General features: G+C 36.1%; 1 long non-coding RNA gene across 1 annotated transcript in view; it reads left to right on the forward strand.

Moving 5' to 3' along the window:
- LOC104650533 (uncharacterized) overlaps positions 1 to 18,548 on the forward strand; it is a 488,551-nt gene that overhangs the window by 334,513 nt on the left and 135,490 nt on the right. The window lies entirely within an intron of this gene.

The raw sequence follows: 18,548 nt of genomic DNA on the forward strand, positions 1-18,548 counted from the left end.
ACTTCACAAATTGCCAGGCAAAAGATAGATTCTAAAGACACATTTGCTGAAAGAAGGAATAAATATGTCAAGAAGTGTTGTTGTTGTTGTTGTTGTTGTTGTTTTAACTACAAATCCCTTGGTTTCTTTTTAGGTGTGTAGACAAATGTAAAATTAATGAAGAGTCAATTATTTTCTATACTGACATGAGATGCAAATTTGTTTTCATTCCTTGCTGTGCAGAAATTATGAAAATTGATAGATGAAAATAATTCAAAGTAAGTTCACTACACCTTTGAATATATTTCTTCTGGTAAAATTAAAACCATTCTAGCAAGTATTATCACAGAATCTGGTATTTAAATGGATTATTCATGCAAATATAAAACAGAGATAAGAGGAAAATTTCAGAAAAATCATGATTTTTAAATATTTTTAAATATGTCATAGCATCAAAATGAGATTTATATTCCTTACTGCAGTTAAAGAAATACTCTATGCTTCACACACAAAGGCATATGATCAAATCTTCACAGCCTTTTTCCTTTTTATTTTTTCATTTTTTCTTTCTACAATTCTGCCACAGTAATATATTTTCTTCTTAGGATAGGCATAATAAATGAAGCAAGATTTCATTTCTCTAAAGAATTCCCAGTTGTGAAAAGGCTGTGAAAATAAATGTTGGCTCATATTTTCAAAGCATTAATGAATCTGAAATGAGGAAATAGATAAAATGGGAAATAATAAACAAAATAAAATAATAATACATGAGAATGTAAATGGACCATCTACTGACAGTTAGTTAACTTCTACTTGTTAAATGTGGAAAGCAATAAGATTATTATTTTTGATGTACTACCTGGAATTGAAAGTGCAGAGGTATTTCCTTTGTGTGCTCTCTCACTAACTCATCAGGTGTTTTGTTGTGCTACAAATATGGTTCAAAAATGTTTTACTCCTCTTAACCTTTTTATTTTAATAAGTTTTTGTTGCCCCCTCACTTTAGAAGACTTTAGGGGTTATGGAGGCAGTAGACAGTAAGTGGATAAATTTTCTTGAAATGTTACTATTTGAAATGTTACTATTTTGCTATTCTCTAGTGTTGCTGTTGCTGTTTCTGTTAGTCTGTTTCTGAATTTGAAAATAGTTAAATCAGTAAATGTATAACATGACATATTTTCTCATGTTTATTATATTTTACATATAAAAGGCATCTCAGAAAAAAATGGGAAATTAATAATTAAAGGTATTTTTTAACTCTTAACTGGATGCCTCAACTATGGTGCTATTACAGCTCACTGCAACCTCTGCCTCTCAGGATCAAGCCATCCCCCCGCCTCAGCCTCCCTAGTAGCTGGGACTATATAGACACTCACCACCATGTCCAGTTAATTTATTTTTATTTGTTTTGGAAGTATGGGGTTTGAAATGTTTCCAGGCTGGTCTCAAACTCCTGAACTCAAGCAATCCACCCTACTCGGCCTCCTAAAGTGCTGGGATTACATGTGTTGGCCACTGTACCCGACCATATTTCTTATTTCTGCTTACATTTCTAAAACTACATGTGTATCACTAAACTTAATATATTCAACTATTTTATGTCAGGTGTTTTCCTTGTGATAATCTGTTCCATAAGCTTATAACCTGTGGTCAAATTTGTATAAATAATCTTTGTACAAACTCATGCTTCTTTCCACGCTGTCCCAGTATAATGCTTAGTCCTATCGTGACTTATTCCTGACCATGTATTTATTTTTATCAGTCTGTCATTTGCCTTCAAATGTATATTCATGAGCCTTAATTAGTTACCAGACATTAAGGAACTGGTGATAACATTTGATTTTTCTTTAAGCTTCAAAATGTAAAATCAAATATAGTGATAAAATCATAGTAGCTTGAGATCAAATCTTAATGAGAATTTTATAAAGTAGATATTTAAATAAACACTTACTTTAAAGTCATTTTCTCCCATATTAATTCACTAAAGCATTACAGAAAAGCTTTCTTAGCAACAGGAACAATCTCCTGCATACTCCTGTTGAAGGATAATAAACAACATTTAATATACAAAAAAATTTCTACAAAAAGTCATTTCAAAATAAAGATATTAAACATAAGACTTTTCATAGTATTTAATAAGTATTTTTTAATTTTATAATTTAATCTCTCTCAAGCATTACAAGAAAAATCAACACACTTTTATTATTTTGCCATGACAATTATTTTTGTTCATTGCAACTATAAAATTCAATGGAAGCTTATCAACACCTACCTTCTTCTTTTAGAAAAATGCACTTCTGTGCATCTTCAGTGTAATTATTGTGCTTCATAAAAACTATGTTATTATGTTGGCTTAGTATAATATGCTTTTTACATCAAAATAACTTATAGTTATTCTCTCCTCTGTTGGTAATTATAACCCAAGTCCACTGTGGTAATAAACTTGGGCTGAATACTTGATGGACCACTTTATTTTATTCTAACTACCTTTTTTCTATTATGACTATTTATTATGTCTTCATAAATGTGATGCACAGCAACAATAACATGCAAAGACACCAACACATCTAACTCATTTGGGGAGGCATGCTTTTTTTTTCCTTAGGAAAAGGCTTCAAATTTTATTTATTTGTAATATCAGAAAGTATTCAAAAGCCATATTTAGCCCAGGTGTTTTCATCATGAAAAGGAGCTTTTTGAACATATATTATTGAACAGAACCAACATTCCCCATAAGAAATTGCCTTGTTGCCCATAGTTGGGTAAGTTCATACCTAACTTCACTGAAAAAAAAAAAAAAAAAGAAAAGAAAAAGAAGCATTTGGATTGAACACAAGAAGATATTTCAGTAGGTGGAAATATGCTTAGTGGTGTCCATTATTGGGGTTGCTGAAAGATGAGAGTTAGTCCAACATACATTCTTTTCAATATTGATCAAAGGAAAGACAAAATCTACCCATTGTTTTTATAGTATATATTTTATATGTCCTCTTCTTTTCATAACAAGAACGATTGTTTTGGTTTATTTCTTTGCATTCATGTTATAACATAGAAAATTTATGAATTCATTTGCAGAGATAAAACATTTCCTGAAATTTAATGTACACAAAATGTATTCTGTGACCTGTTATAAAAGGCATGTGGCAATCTCACTGCCATGACCTCCAGTCATAATTTTACAAAAAACAAAAACAAAAAAAACAATAAAATGCTATTTAACTAGATTATGATGGTATATACATTTTATGATCTAGCCTGATCTGTCCTCTTCTAAATATTTCAAAATGTTTACATTATTTTCTCTTTTGCCAAGATTAAATTCACTTTCCCATTCCATATCTGATTTTTTTTTTTTTTTTTTTTTGCCCATAAATGCTTGCTATGTCTTCCACATAGGTATCTGTAGCCTTCTAATTCTAGTAATTATAGCATCACTCAACTTAGAAATACCAAAAAAATCAGCTGGGCACAATGGCTCATGCCTGCAATCCCAGCACTTTGGGAGTCTGAGGCAGGTGGATTATGAGGTCAGGAGTTTGAGACTTGCCTGGCCAATATGGTGAAACTACATCTCTACTAAAAATACAAAAAATTAGCCAGGCAGTGTGGTGGGTGCCTGTAGTCCCAGCTGCTTGGGAGGCTGAAACAGTAGAATCACTTGAATCCAGGAGGCAGAGGTTGCAGTGAGCCGAGATCACACCACTGCACTCTAGCCTGGGCAGCAGAGCAAGATTCTGTCTCAAAAGAAAAAAAAAAGGAAAGAAAAGGAAAGAAAGAAAGAAGGAAAGAAAGAATGAAAGAAAGAAAGAAAGAAATGCCAAAAACAAAAAGCACCCCCCCGCCCCCGCCAAATTTCATTCATGCAAATTCTTTCAGATGGATCCATGATACATCCTGTGGCGTTCATTTGAAAAAAAAAATATGTTGGACTTTATTTAAATATTCTTAGTGTTAAACCAATTTTTCCCTAAGCTGAACTTTCTATTCTGAGACAACTGAAATTTTAATTAATATTTTCTAATGCTTCACTTCCTGCATCTCTGAAAACACACTCTTTGGCCTTGGATCTAACTCTAAGTGTTAAGGTTGTAAAAGTGATAAATCTATGGCAAATGTTCGTGTTTTTATTATTTATTAAAAATCATTTTATTGCATAAATAATACACATACATGATACTTTGGTTTTTGAGATTTTTATACCACTAATAAAGGCTCATTTAGGAAAATATAAAATAAAGTAATATCAGAAATCTAACCTATAGTGATAATCATAATTATAAAATAAAACATAGTTTTCAAAATGCAAATCTGTACATGGGTATTCATCTTACATATGATAGGTAAACCCATATAAGAAATCTTATACCTTATTTATATGTGCAATCATATTCACCTCTTTTTGCTAATAGACCTATAACTAGATTCATGTCCCAGCAGAACCAAAGAATACCTTACAAAGTAGGTTCACTGTGAGAAGGTAAGGTAAACACCAAAAAAGTTGCATAACTTTTCAAATTTATGTAGACATAAATTTGCAAAACATGTATGGAAATAGATATTAAGGATGTGGAATTTAGCAGAAAGGAGTAGGAAATGGGGTTGGTTTAGATTTAGTGATGTGGGCCCATTATATAGAAATTTTAGAGTAAATGTTTTACATGAAGGGATATTTTTACTAGATATTAAATTCTGAGTTGATAGTATTTTCATCATGATTTTATCATCTTCTAGTTTATAGAATTTCTGATAAAAGTAACTGTCATTCCTAAAGTTTCATTTTTAAAGGAAATAAAAATTTGTTTTACTTTAGCTGTTTTAAAATGTTTGTCCTTGACTTTAGTTTTTAATATTTTAATTCAATGTACTCTATGGATACGTGTGGTAGGGTAGGGAGGTTATTCCGCTTGGGGTTTGCATGGCTTCTTGAATTTTCATGCACAGGATTTTTATTAATTTGGTGAAATATCTTCTATCTATTTAAATATTACTTGTGAAACTATTCTAAATCTGTATTTTAATAACCTTTATATTAGACTGTACATTTTTCCATAATCATTTTATATTATTTGTATTTTTCACTTTTTTTACTTTCCTGCTTCACTCAATGTTTTCTACTGATCTAGAAAACATTCTGGTGTGTTTTTCTGGTTAGGCTTTATAATTTAGTAATATTGACTAGGTAGCTTGAACAAAAAGGTAATTTCTCACAGTTTTGAAGACTGGAAGACCTAGAGTCTGAGTGCTAGCTCATTTAATTACTGGTAATAGTCTCCTTTTTGGCTTCCAGACACCCATTTTCTTACAGTGTCCCTGCATAGCAGACAGACAGACAGCAAGCTGTCTGGTGTCTTCTTATAAGGAAACTAATCCTATCATGAGGACCCAATTCTCATGATCTTTTCTTAAGCTAATTAGTTTCCAAATGCCCACCTTTTAGTACCACTTAAATGAGGATGCTACATCTACTATCATACCCATCTATTGAGTTTTTAATTTTGGTTATTATACTTTATTATTGAATTTCTATATGATTATGTATTTTTAAGGTTAGTTTCATTTGTGGGATGCTCCATCTTGTCATCTATTTCTTAACCATGTTAAGCACAGCAGACTGAAAGTCCATGCCTGATAACTCCCAAATGTGAACTATTTCAGGTGCCTTTAGGTTGACCTTTTATCTTGGCATTTGGTCACTACCTTCTGTTGCACTATATGCCTGTCACATTTTTATATTTAAAATGTAGATGCTATATGTGGTAAATCACAAGCCTCTGAATGGTACTACATGTCTCCTAATAGAAGATAGTTTTTGGATAGACAGTAGAGTGAGTAGGATAAATAAGCAATTGACCCCATTAGCAATTGCATTTGTTTGAAGTCCTTTGGACCTGAATTGGCTATCAAAAGGGAAGAAGTCAAGTCTCACTCTAGTTTGCCTTACTCCTAGCTTATATCTTAACAGGGATCTCAATACAAATACTAGCATGCTGACCAAGTATGCAGTTTCTTGTTAAGCCCATCCATTTTCTTGTCTTTTGTTTTTTGTTTGTTGTTGTTGTTGTTGTTGTTGTCTCTCAGCTCTGTGAGCCAGCTTTATTGCTGGTTGCTGTCTCCTACCCCTTTAGAATTTGGCAATAAATTGTGGTGTAAATGCACATAGAAGATCAGGCTCGTATTTGTAGTTTTCTTTTCTCTGTTTCTAATATCTGGTTCCCTGATCTTGGTTTCCAGACTTTGCTGCTTTAGTTGACCTAGATTCTAATTTTCTTCTTCCCAGACCTTTGATACTTTCACAAAACCTCTAGGTTGCCGCTTTTGACTGGGCTGCAAATTTTTGCATCAGGAATCAACAAATGACCATAGAGTAGAAAAGATTCAGGGAAAGAATATTTCTTCTAGTCCCTTCAAGTCCTGAATTTATTGCTCACTTTCTCATGCCTTCAAACAGTTGGGAATTTTATTTTCATGGTATGTTATCTAGTTTTATCATTGTTCTTAAGAAAAGAGTTTGTGTAATACAAGTGGAGCCATCATAGCTAATTATAGAATGTTTCATTTAGTTTTAATTCTTTTTCATCAAGTACTATGCAAGTTTGATGTAATAACTTTATCTCAGGGTTCTCTCATAGTTACATACGATAGGTTCTGATATGTGGCTTACTTTCTAGATTCTGAAATTTTAATGTCATCCATAATTGGTTAAAGGGAATTTACAATTTTCCAAGTACAAGATCTATTTGTCTGGAATGTTATTATTCATGTAAATTTTACAGAATTTCCATAAGCGATTCCGTTTCTATTTTTATAAATTTCTTAAGCTTTTTTGCTATTTAATATATGATGACTGTCAAAAGTTTTAGTAGCATCTGAAATATCATATTTTGGTATATGTCTGTATCTCTCTTAAAAATTGTGATATTTTTGAGGTTACAGGAAAAAATTTCATCTGTATATCCATTATGCCTGATGAAAGAAAGCTGCCCAATGAATTGCACTGATTGGAATGTTAAAATAAATGCCATACATAATTAGGATACTGTTCCTGATTTATTAGAGAAATAGCTCCTTTAGAGGAGATAAAGCTTTGCATTGAGATAGAATTAATATCCCCAAATAATCCATCTTTTCCTTCGGGAGAGGTAGCATTTTTATCATTTTTTAAAAAACTTCTTAATCTCCATGTATCAAAAAGAAAATTAGACATATTCTTTTAAAATGGTTTTGATGCTACTGTTATGAGTAATTTTCTCTTTCTCATTTTTTAGATTTTGGATATTTCTAAATCTCATGTAAATAATAGAAAAAATGTTTAAAATAGAAATTAAGTGATTAAAATACAAAGTAGATATTGAAATAGTATTAAACACATAGGGTTTTTAAAAATACGATCTTGTCACAGTACTCTGTTAATTCAGAGAAGTCTGCCTCCTGTTTACTTCTTCCCAAAGTAAAGATTAAAAATTCCATTTACTGAATACCTAAGATCCTGATGGCAAACAGTAGGGGAATTAGCAGTGTGGCTAGCAATATTCTTTATCTTTCCACTGATTTGTCTAGATACCTACCTGTCTGTATACTATAAGGACCTCTGCAAGCAAGTGCACACTCCAGTGTTTTCTCTTACAGATTTATTTATTCATACTTACTGAATTTCTCTTCATGCATTATTTAGTTAGCACAATACAAATTTTACACTATTTGTATATTTTGTGACGCAGAGGGTGGAGTCTATTGAAAATGTGTTCCAATTCCCCTTGTTCTATTAAAGAAGACTCCATCTTAGCATTTAATACACTATAGGAAGTTTTCCTATTTTCATGTAAAGTTCAGAATGTTAAAATCTTGTTATCTTTCAACATGACATCAGTAGGGAAAAATAATAAGAATTCTTTTTAATAGTAGATAATACTATGAAATTTCAACTTTTATTATGTGCATTTGAGTATTCTTAAATGTCAACTTTAAAATGAAATTGTGCTCTGACCAATAGCTTTCAAATACGTTTTATCGATTTAACTGTTACTTTTTTATAAATGTGTTACATCAAGAGTAGCATAATATTCTTTCTTTCCCATCAGTAACTTAATGACAAAAGCTAAAGTAATCATAACAACAAAAGTACCAACAAATAATATTTTCTCTTAATATTAAGTTTTGAACGTTTATGTATTTAGCAGTATGTAAGCATGTGAGATTAAAAAACAAACAAAAAAATCCCACAAAAAACACACATTAAATGTTGAATACCATTATAAAAGTTACATAACTATTATCATAAAAGTAGTAATTTAGCAATCCTTACAAATATTTTAATACACAGTCTAGGGCCGGGCGCAGTGGCTCACGCCTGTAATCCCAGCACTTTGGGAGGCTGAGGCAGGTGGATCACGAGGTCAAGAGATAGAGACCATCCTGGTCAACATGGTGAAACCCCATCTCTACTAAAAATACAAAAAATTAGCTGAGTATGGTGGCACATGCCTGTAATCACAGCTACTCAGGAGGCTGAGGCAGGAGAATTGCCTGAACCCAGGAGGCGGAGGTTGCAGTGAGCCAAGATTGCACCATTGCACTCCAGCCTGGTAACAAGAGCAAAACTGGGGACTGCTGGGAAGATGGCCGCCTAAGAACAGCTCAGAACTTCAGCTCCCAGTGAAAGTGCAGAGGGTGAGTGGACGCCGCATTTCCAGAAGAACTCATATTGCCCACAGACCAGGAGATACCCAGGCAGAGGGGTCGCCAGCGTCGCAGTCCCAGCCGGTGTGGCTGTTTTGGCCCCCGTGGGGCTGATTCCCCCTGCGCAGCTGCTGTGACCACGCCCTGTTGCTGCGGTTCTCCGTACAAAAGCCACTGGTCTGGGAGCCCTCTTAGCTGGCGAGCAGAGCCCGGAGACAGCAGAGTTGCCCATTCATCTGAAATACCGAGTCAGGCCAGGAGATTCCTAGGAAAAAAATCCACCAGGAGCTGGCGCCGCAGTTCGAGCCGACTCCGTGAGTCACAGCACGGGAGATCCTGGTGCCTTTTCAACAAGTGACCGGGGCGGGGTTGTTCAACTTAAAAGAAAAGACTGAGTCAGGGAGCCAGGTGATCAGGCTCCTTTGATCCCACCCCTCCACCCCCAACAACAACAAAAACAAAAACAGTAATTGGAAACCCTCTGGGTTGAGCCCTTCAAACCAAGCACAGCTGAACCAGGATGGTCTGGCTTCGTGGGGGAGGGGCTTCCACCATTACTGAGACTCTCCACCACTACAGAGGCAGGCTGCCGTTGCTGAGGCAACCCACCATTGCCAAGGCAACCTGCCACAACAGAGAGAGTCCCCCATGACAGAGGCGGGGCCACCATTGCCTAGACAGTTCTAACTATGCCCATATAAAAAGGACTACAGGGAAGAGCTCAGGGCAGCTGAGTGGAGCCCACAGCAGCTCAGCAAAGCCCCTGCGGGCAGGCAGTGGCTAGGTGTGCTGCTAGCTGGGCTGGTCAGACCTGAAAGAAAAATCAAAAAAGGCAGTAGTGCAACGGAAACTCATAAAGCTCCAATTCCCTGGGACAGAGACAGACAACAGGTGGATAAACCCACAAAAATGGGAAGAAACCAGCGCAAAAAGGATGAAAACTCCCGAAACCAGAACACCTCTCCTCCTAAAAGGGATCACAACTCCTCACCAGCAAGGGAACCAGACCGGATGGAGAAGGAGGGTGATGAAATGACAGAATCAGACTTCAGAAGGTGGGTAGTAAGAAACTACAGTGAGCTAAAAGAACATGTTCTAACCAAACGCAAAGAACATAGGAACCTTGAAAAAAGATTGGACGAACTGCTGACGAGAATGGACAGCATAGAGAGGAGTATAAGTGAATTGATGGAGCTGAAAAACGCAACACGAGAACTTCGTGAAGCATGCACAAGCTTCAACAGCTGAATTGACCAAGCAGAAGAAAGGATATCAGAGGTCAAAGATCAACTCAATGAAATAAAAAGAGAAGACCAGAAGAGAGAAAAAAGCGCAGAAAGGAATGAGCAAAATCTTCAAGAAATGTGGGACTATGTGAAAAGACCTAATCTACGTCTGATAGGTGTACCTGAATGTGATGAAGAGAATGAATCCAAGCTGGAAAATACTCTTCAGGATATTATCCAGGAAAACTTCCCCAACCTAGCAAGGCAGCCCAATATTCAAATCCAGGAAATACAGAGAACACCACAAAGATATTCCTCAAGAAGAGCAACCCCAAGGCACATAATCGTCAGATTCACCAGGCTTGAAATGAAAGAGAAAATGCTAAGGGCAGCCAGAGAGAAAGGTCGGGTTACCCACAAAGGGAAGCCCATTAGACTCACAGCAGAGCTCTCAGCAGAAACCCTACAAGCCAGAAGAGATTGGGGGCCAATATTCAACATCCTTAAAGAAAAGAACTTTCAACCCAGAATCTCCTATCCAGCCAAACTAAGCTTCATAAGTGAAGGAAAAATAAAATCCTTTGTGAACAAGCAAGCACTCAGAGATTTCATCACCACCAAACCTGCTCTACAAGAACTCCTGAAAGAGGCTCTACACATATAAAGGAACAACCAGTACAAGCCACTCCAAAAACACATCAAATGGTAAAAGAGCATCAACACAATCAAGAAGCTGCATCAACTAACCAACAAAACAGCCAGGTAGCATCAAAATGACAGTATCAAATTCACACATAACAATAATATCCCTAAATGTCAATGGACTAAATGCCCCAATCAAAAGACACAGACTGGCAAATTGGATAAAAAGCCAAAACCCATCAGTGTGCTGTATCCAGGAAACCCATCTTACATGCAAGGATACACAAAGGCTCAAAATAAAGGGATGGAGGAAGATCTACCAAGCAAATGGAGAGCAAAAAAAGGCAGGAGTTGCAATTCTCATCTCTGATAAAATAGACTTTAAAGCAACAAAGATCAAAAGAGACAAAGAAGGACATTACATAATGGTAAAAGGATCACTGCAACAAGAAGAGCTAACGATCCTAAATATATACGCACCCAATACAGGAGCACCCAGATACATAAGGCAAGTTCTTAATGACTTACAAAGAGACTTAGACTCCCACACATTAATAGTGGGAGACTTTAACACCCCATTGTCAATATTAGATCAACCAGACAGAAAATCAACAAGGATATCCAGGACCTGAATACAGACCTGGAACAAGCAAACCTAATAGACATTTACAGAACTCTCCACCCCAAATCCACAGAATATACATTCTTCTCAGCACCACATCACACCTATTCTAAAATTGACCACATAATTGGCAATAAATCACTCCTCAGCAAATACAAAAGAACAGAAATCATAACAAACAGTCTCTCAGACCACAGTGCAATCGAGTTAGAACTCAGAATGCAGAAACTAACTCAGAACCGCACAGCTTCATGGAAACTGAACAACTTGCTCTTGAATGTTGACTGGATAAACAATGAAATGAAGGCAGAAATAAAGATGTTCTTCGAAACCAATGAGAACAAAGACACGACATACCAGAATCTCTGGGACACATTTAAAGCAGTCTCTAGAGGAAAATATATAGCAATGAGTGCCCACATGAGAAGAAAGGAGAGATCTAAAATTGACACCCTATCATCAAAATTGAAAGAGCTAGAGGAGCAAGATCAAAAAAACTCAAAACCTAGCAGAAGACAGGAAATAACTAAGATCAGAGCAGAACTGAAGGAAATAGAGACACAAAAAAACTCTTCAAAAAAAATCAATAAATCCAGGAGCTGGTTTTTTGAAAAGATCAACAAAATAGACAGAACACTAGCCAGATTAATAAAAAAGAAAAGAGGGAATAACCAAATTGATGCAATAAAAAACATAAAGGAGATATAACCACAGATTCCACAGAAATCCAAACCATCATCAGAGATTATTACAAACAACTCTATGCACATAAACTAGTAAACCTGGAAGAAATGGATAAATTCCTGGACACCTGCATCCTCCCAAGCCTAAACCTGGAAGAAGCCGAATCCCTGAATAGACCAATAACATGGTCTGAAGTCGAGGCAGCAATAAAGAGCCTACCACCCAAAAAAAGCCCAGGTCCAGATGGGTTCACAGCTGAATTCTACCAGACATACAAGGAGGAGCTGATACCATTCCTTCTGAAACTATTCCAGACAATTCAAAAAGAGGGAATCCTTCCCAAATCATTTTACGAGACAAACATCATCCTGATACCAAAACCCGGCAGAGACTCAACAAGAAAAGAAAATTTCAGGCCAATATCCATGATGAACATAGATGCAAAAATCTTCAATAAAATACTGGCAAACCGATTGCAACAGCATATCAATAAGCTCATCCACCATGATCAAGTAGGATTCATCCCGGGGATGCAAGGCTGGTTCAACATACGCAAGTCCATAAACGTAATTCACCAAATAAACAGAACCAAAGACAAAAACCACATGATTATCTCAATTGATGCAGAGAAGGCTTTTGACAAAATTCAACAACCCTTTATGCTAAAAACCCTCAATAAACTAGGTATTGACGGAACGTATCTCAAAACAATAAAAGCTGTTTACGACAAACCAACAGCCAATATCATACTGAATGGGCAAAAACTGGAAGCATTCCCTCTGAAATCTGGCACTAGACAAGGATGCCCTCTCTCACCACTCCTATTCAATATAGTACTGGAAGTTCTAGCCAGAGCAATCAGGCAAGAAAAAGAAATAAAGGGTATCCAAATTGGAAAGGAGAAAATCAAATTGTCTCTATTTGCTGATGACATGATTGTATATCTGGAAGACCCCATCATCTCAGCCCAAAATCTCCTGAAACTGATAAACAACTTCAGCAAAGTCTCAGGATACAAAATCAATGTGCAAAAATCACAAGCATTCCTATACACCAGTAATAGACTTCAAGAGAGCCAAATCAAGAACGAACTGCCATTCACAATTGCTACAAAGAGAATAAAGTACCTAGGAATACAACTAACAAGGAACGTAAAGGACCTCTTCAAGGAGAACTACAAGCCATTGCTCAACGAAATAAGAGAGGATACAAACAGATGGAGAAACATTCCGTGTTCATGGTTAGGAAGAATCATCATCGTGAAAATGGCCATACTGCCCAAAGTAATTTACAGATTCAACGCTATTCCCATCAAGCTACCAATGACCTTCTTCACAGAACTGGAAAAAAACACCTTAAACTTCATATGGAACCAAAAGAGAGCCCGCATAGCCAAGTCAATTCTAAGCAAAAAGAACAAAGCAGGAGGCATCACACTACCGGACTTCAAACTATACTACAAGGCTACAGTAATCAAAACAGCATGGTACTGGTACCAAAACAGAGATATAGACCAATGGAACAGAACAGAGGCCTCAGAGGAAATACAACATACCCACAACCATCTGATCTTCGACAAACCTGACAAAAACAAGCAATGGGGAAAGGACTCCCTGTTTAATAAATGGTGTTGGGAAAACTGGCTAGCCATGTGCAGAAAGCAGAAACAGAACCCCTTCCTGACACCTGACACCAAAATTAACTCCAGATGGATTAAAGACTTAAACATCAGACCTAATACCATAAAAACCTTAGAAGAAAATCTAGGCAAAACCATTCAGGACATAGGTGTAGGCAAGGACTTCATGACCAAAACGCCAAAAGCAATGGCAACAAAAGCCAAAATAGACAAATGGGACCTAATCAAACTCCACAGCTTCTGCACAGCAAAAGAAACAGTCAGTAGAGTGAATCGGCAACCAACAGAATGGGAAAAAATTTTTGCAGCCTACCCATCTGACAAGGGGCTGATATCCAGAATTTACAAAGAACTAAAGCAGATCTACAAGAAAAAAACAAACAAGCCCATTCAAAAATGGGCGAAGGATATGAACAGATACTTTACAAAAGAAGACATACAGGAGGCCAACAAACATATGAAAAAATGCTCATCATCACTGGTCATCAGAGAAATGCAAATCAAAACTACATTGAGATACCATCTCACACCAGTTACAATGGCGATCATTAAAAAATCGGGAAACAACAGATGCTGGAGAGGATGTGGAGAAATAGGAACACTTTTACACTGTTGGTGGGAATGTAAATTAATTCAGCCATTGTGGAAGACAGTGTGGCGATTCCTCAAGGACCTAAAAATAGAAATCCCATTTGACCCAGCAATCCCATTACTGGGTATATATCCAAAGGATTATAAATCATTCTACTACAAGGACACGTGCACACAAATGTTCATTGCAGCACTGTTTACAATAGCAAAGACCTGGAACCAACCCAAATGCCCAACGATGATAGACTGGATAGGGAAAATGTGGTACATATACACCATGGAATATTACGCAGCCATCAAAAACGATGAGTTCACGTCCTTTGTAGGGACATGGATGAACCTGGAAACCATCATTCTCAGCAAACTGACACAAGAGCAGAAAATCAAACACCGTATATTCTCACTCATAGGCGGGTGTTGAACAATGAGAACACATGGACACAGGGAGGGGAGCACTACACACTGGGGTCCATTGGGGGGAAATGGGGGAGGGGCGGGGGGTGGGGAGGTGGGAAGAGATAGCATGGGGAGAAATGACAGATACAGGTGAGGGGATGGAAGGTAGCAAAGCACACTGCCATGTGTGTACCTATGCAACAATCTTGCATGTTCATCACATGTACCCCAAAACCTAAAATGCAATAAAATATATATATATGTAAAAAAAAAAAAAAAAAAAAAACAAGAGCAAAACTCCATCTCAGAAAAAAAAAAAAAAAAAAGGATACACAGCCTACTATTTGTGAAATACTTTAAGACCACACTTTCTGAGATGGGAATCACACAGACGCCTCATCCCACCAAACCTCTGAAACTGACACACACACAGAAAAGAGAGAAAGAGAGAATATAATATTTTAAGAACAAACTTTTTTTTTTTTTTTTTTTTTTGAGAGGGAATTTCACTCTTGTGGCCCAGGCTGGAATGCAATGGCTTGATCTCAGCTTACTGCAACGTCCAACTCCTGGGTTCAACCAAATCTCCTGCCTCCTGAATAGCTGGGATTACAGGTGCCTGCCAATATGCCCCACTAATTGTTTTTTTGTATTTTTAGTGGGCACAGGGTTTCACCGTGTTGGCCAGGCGGGTCTCGAACTCCTGACCTCAGGTGATCCGCTGAAGCTTTTCACAACTGAACTATGCATTCAGTTTGGAAGTTGATTAGCAATTTTTGAGCCCTGTCACCAGAATAACTGATTTTAAAAAGGTATGCAATGTAGTAATCACAAAAAATTTGGAAGGTGGATTCTACTTTAACTATTAAACATATCATTTCTTAAAGAGGAAAAATTCAAATGACCTCAATGACTCACAGCTGGTAAGTGGTGAATCCTGAATTCTAACTCTAGTCTACCTACTTTCAGAATGCATGCATTTTACCTTATATGTCACTACTTTCAGGCTTAGATCTAGCAATAAGTATGATAACAAATTGTGTTAAGAGAACAATGGATCACAGCCTTGAAGGCCAACTAGGGGAGATTATAAAATATAAAACAGCAGGCCAAATGGATATTGTGCTTGGAAAAGATGTTCTCATTATATATTTATAGGATACATAGAATATTTATATATATATATATATATATAGAAGCAGGTAGAAACAAAATAAGCAAAGAAATATATGCATCTATGGATCTATTCTAATTAGTTGAGAATAACTAATTAGAATAACTAATAACCACTGACAGTGACCCCATTGGCTTACACTGAACTAATTAGCACAACTATAATCCCAGCACTTTAGGAGGCAGAAGTGGGAGATCAAATTGCCTATGTCCAGAAGTTCAAGACCAACATAAGTGACATAGTGAGACCTCCATCTCTATTAAATGGAAGAAAAAATTAAAAACAAAAACAAAGAATCAGCCAATGGGCCTTGGAAGAATAATGATATTGGCCATTACTAAAGAAAGTCAGAAAGGGAGAGAATAGAAAGCTCTGGCCAGAAGGAATTAAGATAAATTACATTGAAGGATGAAAAGATGACAATATTAAAATTATACAAGATTTTATCATTAGAAAAATTAAAAGCAGTGTGAATATTAACAATAACTGACTTAAAATGCCTCCAGTAAGTGTGGGGAGGGGAAATATGGTTTTTTAATTCTTCATATATAAAAATCATTCTTTTTTTTAAAAAAAAGACATGTATATGGATATTAGTGTATATTCCATGGAGCAGATGAATAAAACTAATTGTGGGATTGTCAGGCAACCAACGATTTTAACGTTTTCTTATTTTTTTTTTTTACTTTGTGATCATTAGGAAAAAGAAATATATATATATATATATATATATTAGTTTTATTTACTCACCTGTAAAATAGAAACAACCATGGTAATTTGATGAAAGTTATATAAGATGCATGTCAATTATGTTTGGGTAGTATAGTAATTCAGTAAAGAATTATTGTGGGTTATTATTGCGTCACTATTGAACATATATCCTTTCATATAAACTATATTTAAACCTTCAGTTTTGTTTTTAAAACCAGATTTTAAAAAATTATTTAGCTATAACCCCAGTGTGTATTAAGCGATATTATTTATTATTGCTTTCTATGTTTTTCTTCTATAGTTAAGTTTTATATTTGCCAATGGTAAAGTACATTGAAATAAACTTTTATAATAAGGAGTTATGTGCTCACTTGTTTTCCAAAACCAACATATACAGAAATATCTTTGCAAGTATTATCCAAAATAGACTGTTAAATGTTTTATAAATCACTTTACAAAAAGGAGTGTCTCATCAAGAACTCTAATCTGATATCTGATTGTTTCCCCACTCTTTAAAATCATCAAAAATTGCAATAATAAATCATTGTTTGTTTTTTGAAATTGATTTTCTCATAAGTATTCCATGTAGACTTTCTTTAGTATGAAAAAGAATTGTTTTATCACTCATTATTTTTTACCATTTTTTTCTGCACACAGCATTGCAAATGATCTATTGATTCAATTTTTCCTTCATATTAATTAATTTCACTTATTTTTCCATTTAAAGAAATTTATACAAGAAAAGCTTCTGAGTTTATCTTCCATGTTGCCACTTTTTTTTTTTTTTTTTTTTTTTTTTTTTTTTTTTGCTTTATTACATCAGCCTTCTACTGCTGCCAGCAGTGTGGATTCTGTAAATTTGCTTTAATTTCTTTACACATATTACTTCATGTATATTTATTTCATTGTTCCCCAATGCCTGTGTCTTTCTCAGACTTTATCTCCTTGTGACTTTTTGCTACTACTTTACCAGAAGCTAGATATTTTTATATTCTAGAGAAGAGGTCCCCAACCTTTTCTGGCACCAGGAACTGGTGTGATGGAAGACAATTATTCCACAGATGGTGGGTTGTGGGATGATTTCAGGATGAAACTGTTCCACCTCAGAACAACAGGCATTAGTTAGATTCTCATAAGAATCCTACAACCTAGATTCCTCGTATGTGCAGTTCAAAACAGGGTCACTCTCTTATGAAAATCTAATCCTGCCACTGATCTGACAGGAGGCAGAGCTCAGATGGTAATGTGAGCAGTGGGGAAAGGCTGTAAATACAGCTGAAGCTTTGTTCACTCACCCACTACTCACCCGCTGTTGTGCAACCCATTACCTAACAAGACACAGACCAGTACTGGTCTGCAGACCAGGGGCTGGGGATGCTTGTTTAGACAATATAAAATGCTTTCTCCTGCATCTTGTTTCACATCCTTTCAAAGATATACTTCTCTTTCTTTGTGATTTTCAATGTGTCTCATGTGGTCAGTTAAATTATTTGCAAGATATAGGGAGACTGTATTCTCATTGGGCCTGTTTACTATTTATTTCCATAGTAGTAAGATCAAAACATTTCCCAGACCAATAGAGAAAGTGACACAAGAATTTTCTCTTGATCCATTTGCTGGACTCACAGCAGGGATGCCATGTCTACTTGGCCTATGGCACTCAACCCCTTGCAAGAAGGAACACGTGAGGGAGTGAGTTCAGGATCTGGCTAGCCACTGAGTCAGCTTCTGGCCCTATTTTGAGGGGCAGCTGCCCTCTGCCAGTAAGAGCAAAAGTCTGTGAAGCAGCCTTTCTGGGTATTCTCTCTTATGGGTCTCAAGTTCTTGTCTGGCACCCAAGAAGAATGAGGATATGCTGACAATCAAAGCAAAAGCAATTTGGGGAGTTTTATTGAGTGAAGAAACAGCTTTCCAGAGAAAGGGAATGCAGGGGTGGTCCCCCTAATCAGAAGGCAGGAAAGTACTCTCAATGTAGCTGAGTCTGGAGCTTTTATGGGCTCAGAATGGGGAAGGAACAAGCGGTAGTATAATAGAATTTTAAAAGGCCACATTCATTTGGTTAAAAGGCATTATTTAGATAGAATAAATCAGGAAAAAATAGGCAAACATGACAGAAGTTCTCACTCCAGGTTGTGGATTTCATGTGAGACCAGCAGTTCAGTCATTTAGTCTTCAGGCTGTTTTTTGGCTTTAAGGTGGGGTTTCAAC

Source organism: Saimiri boliviensis, chromosome 1 (genome assembly GCF_048565385.1).
Source record: "Saimiri boliviensis isolate mSaiBol1 chromosome 1, mSaiBol1.pri, whole genome shotgun sequence".
Taxonomy (NCBI): Eukaryota; Metazoa; Chordata; class Mammalia; order Primates; family Cebidae; genus Saimiri; species Saimiri boliviensis.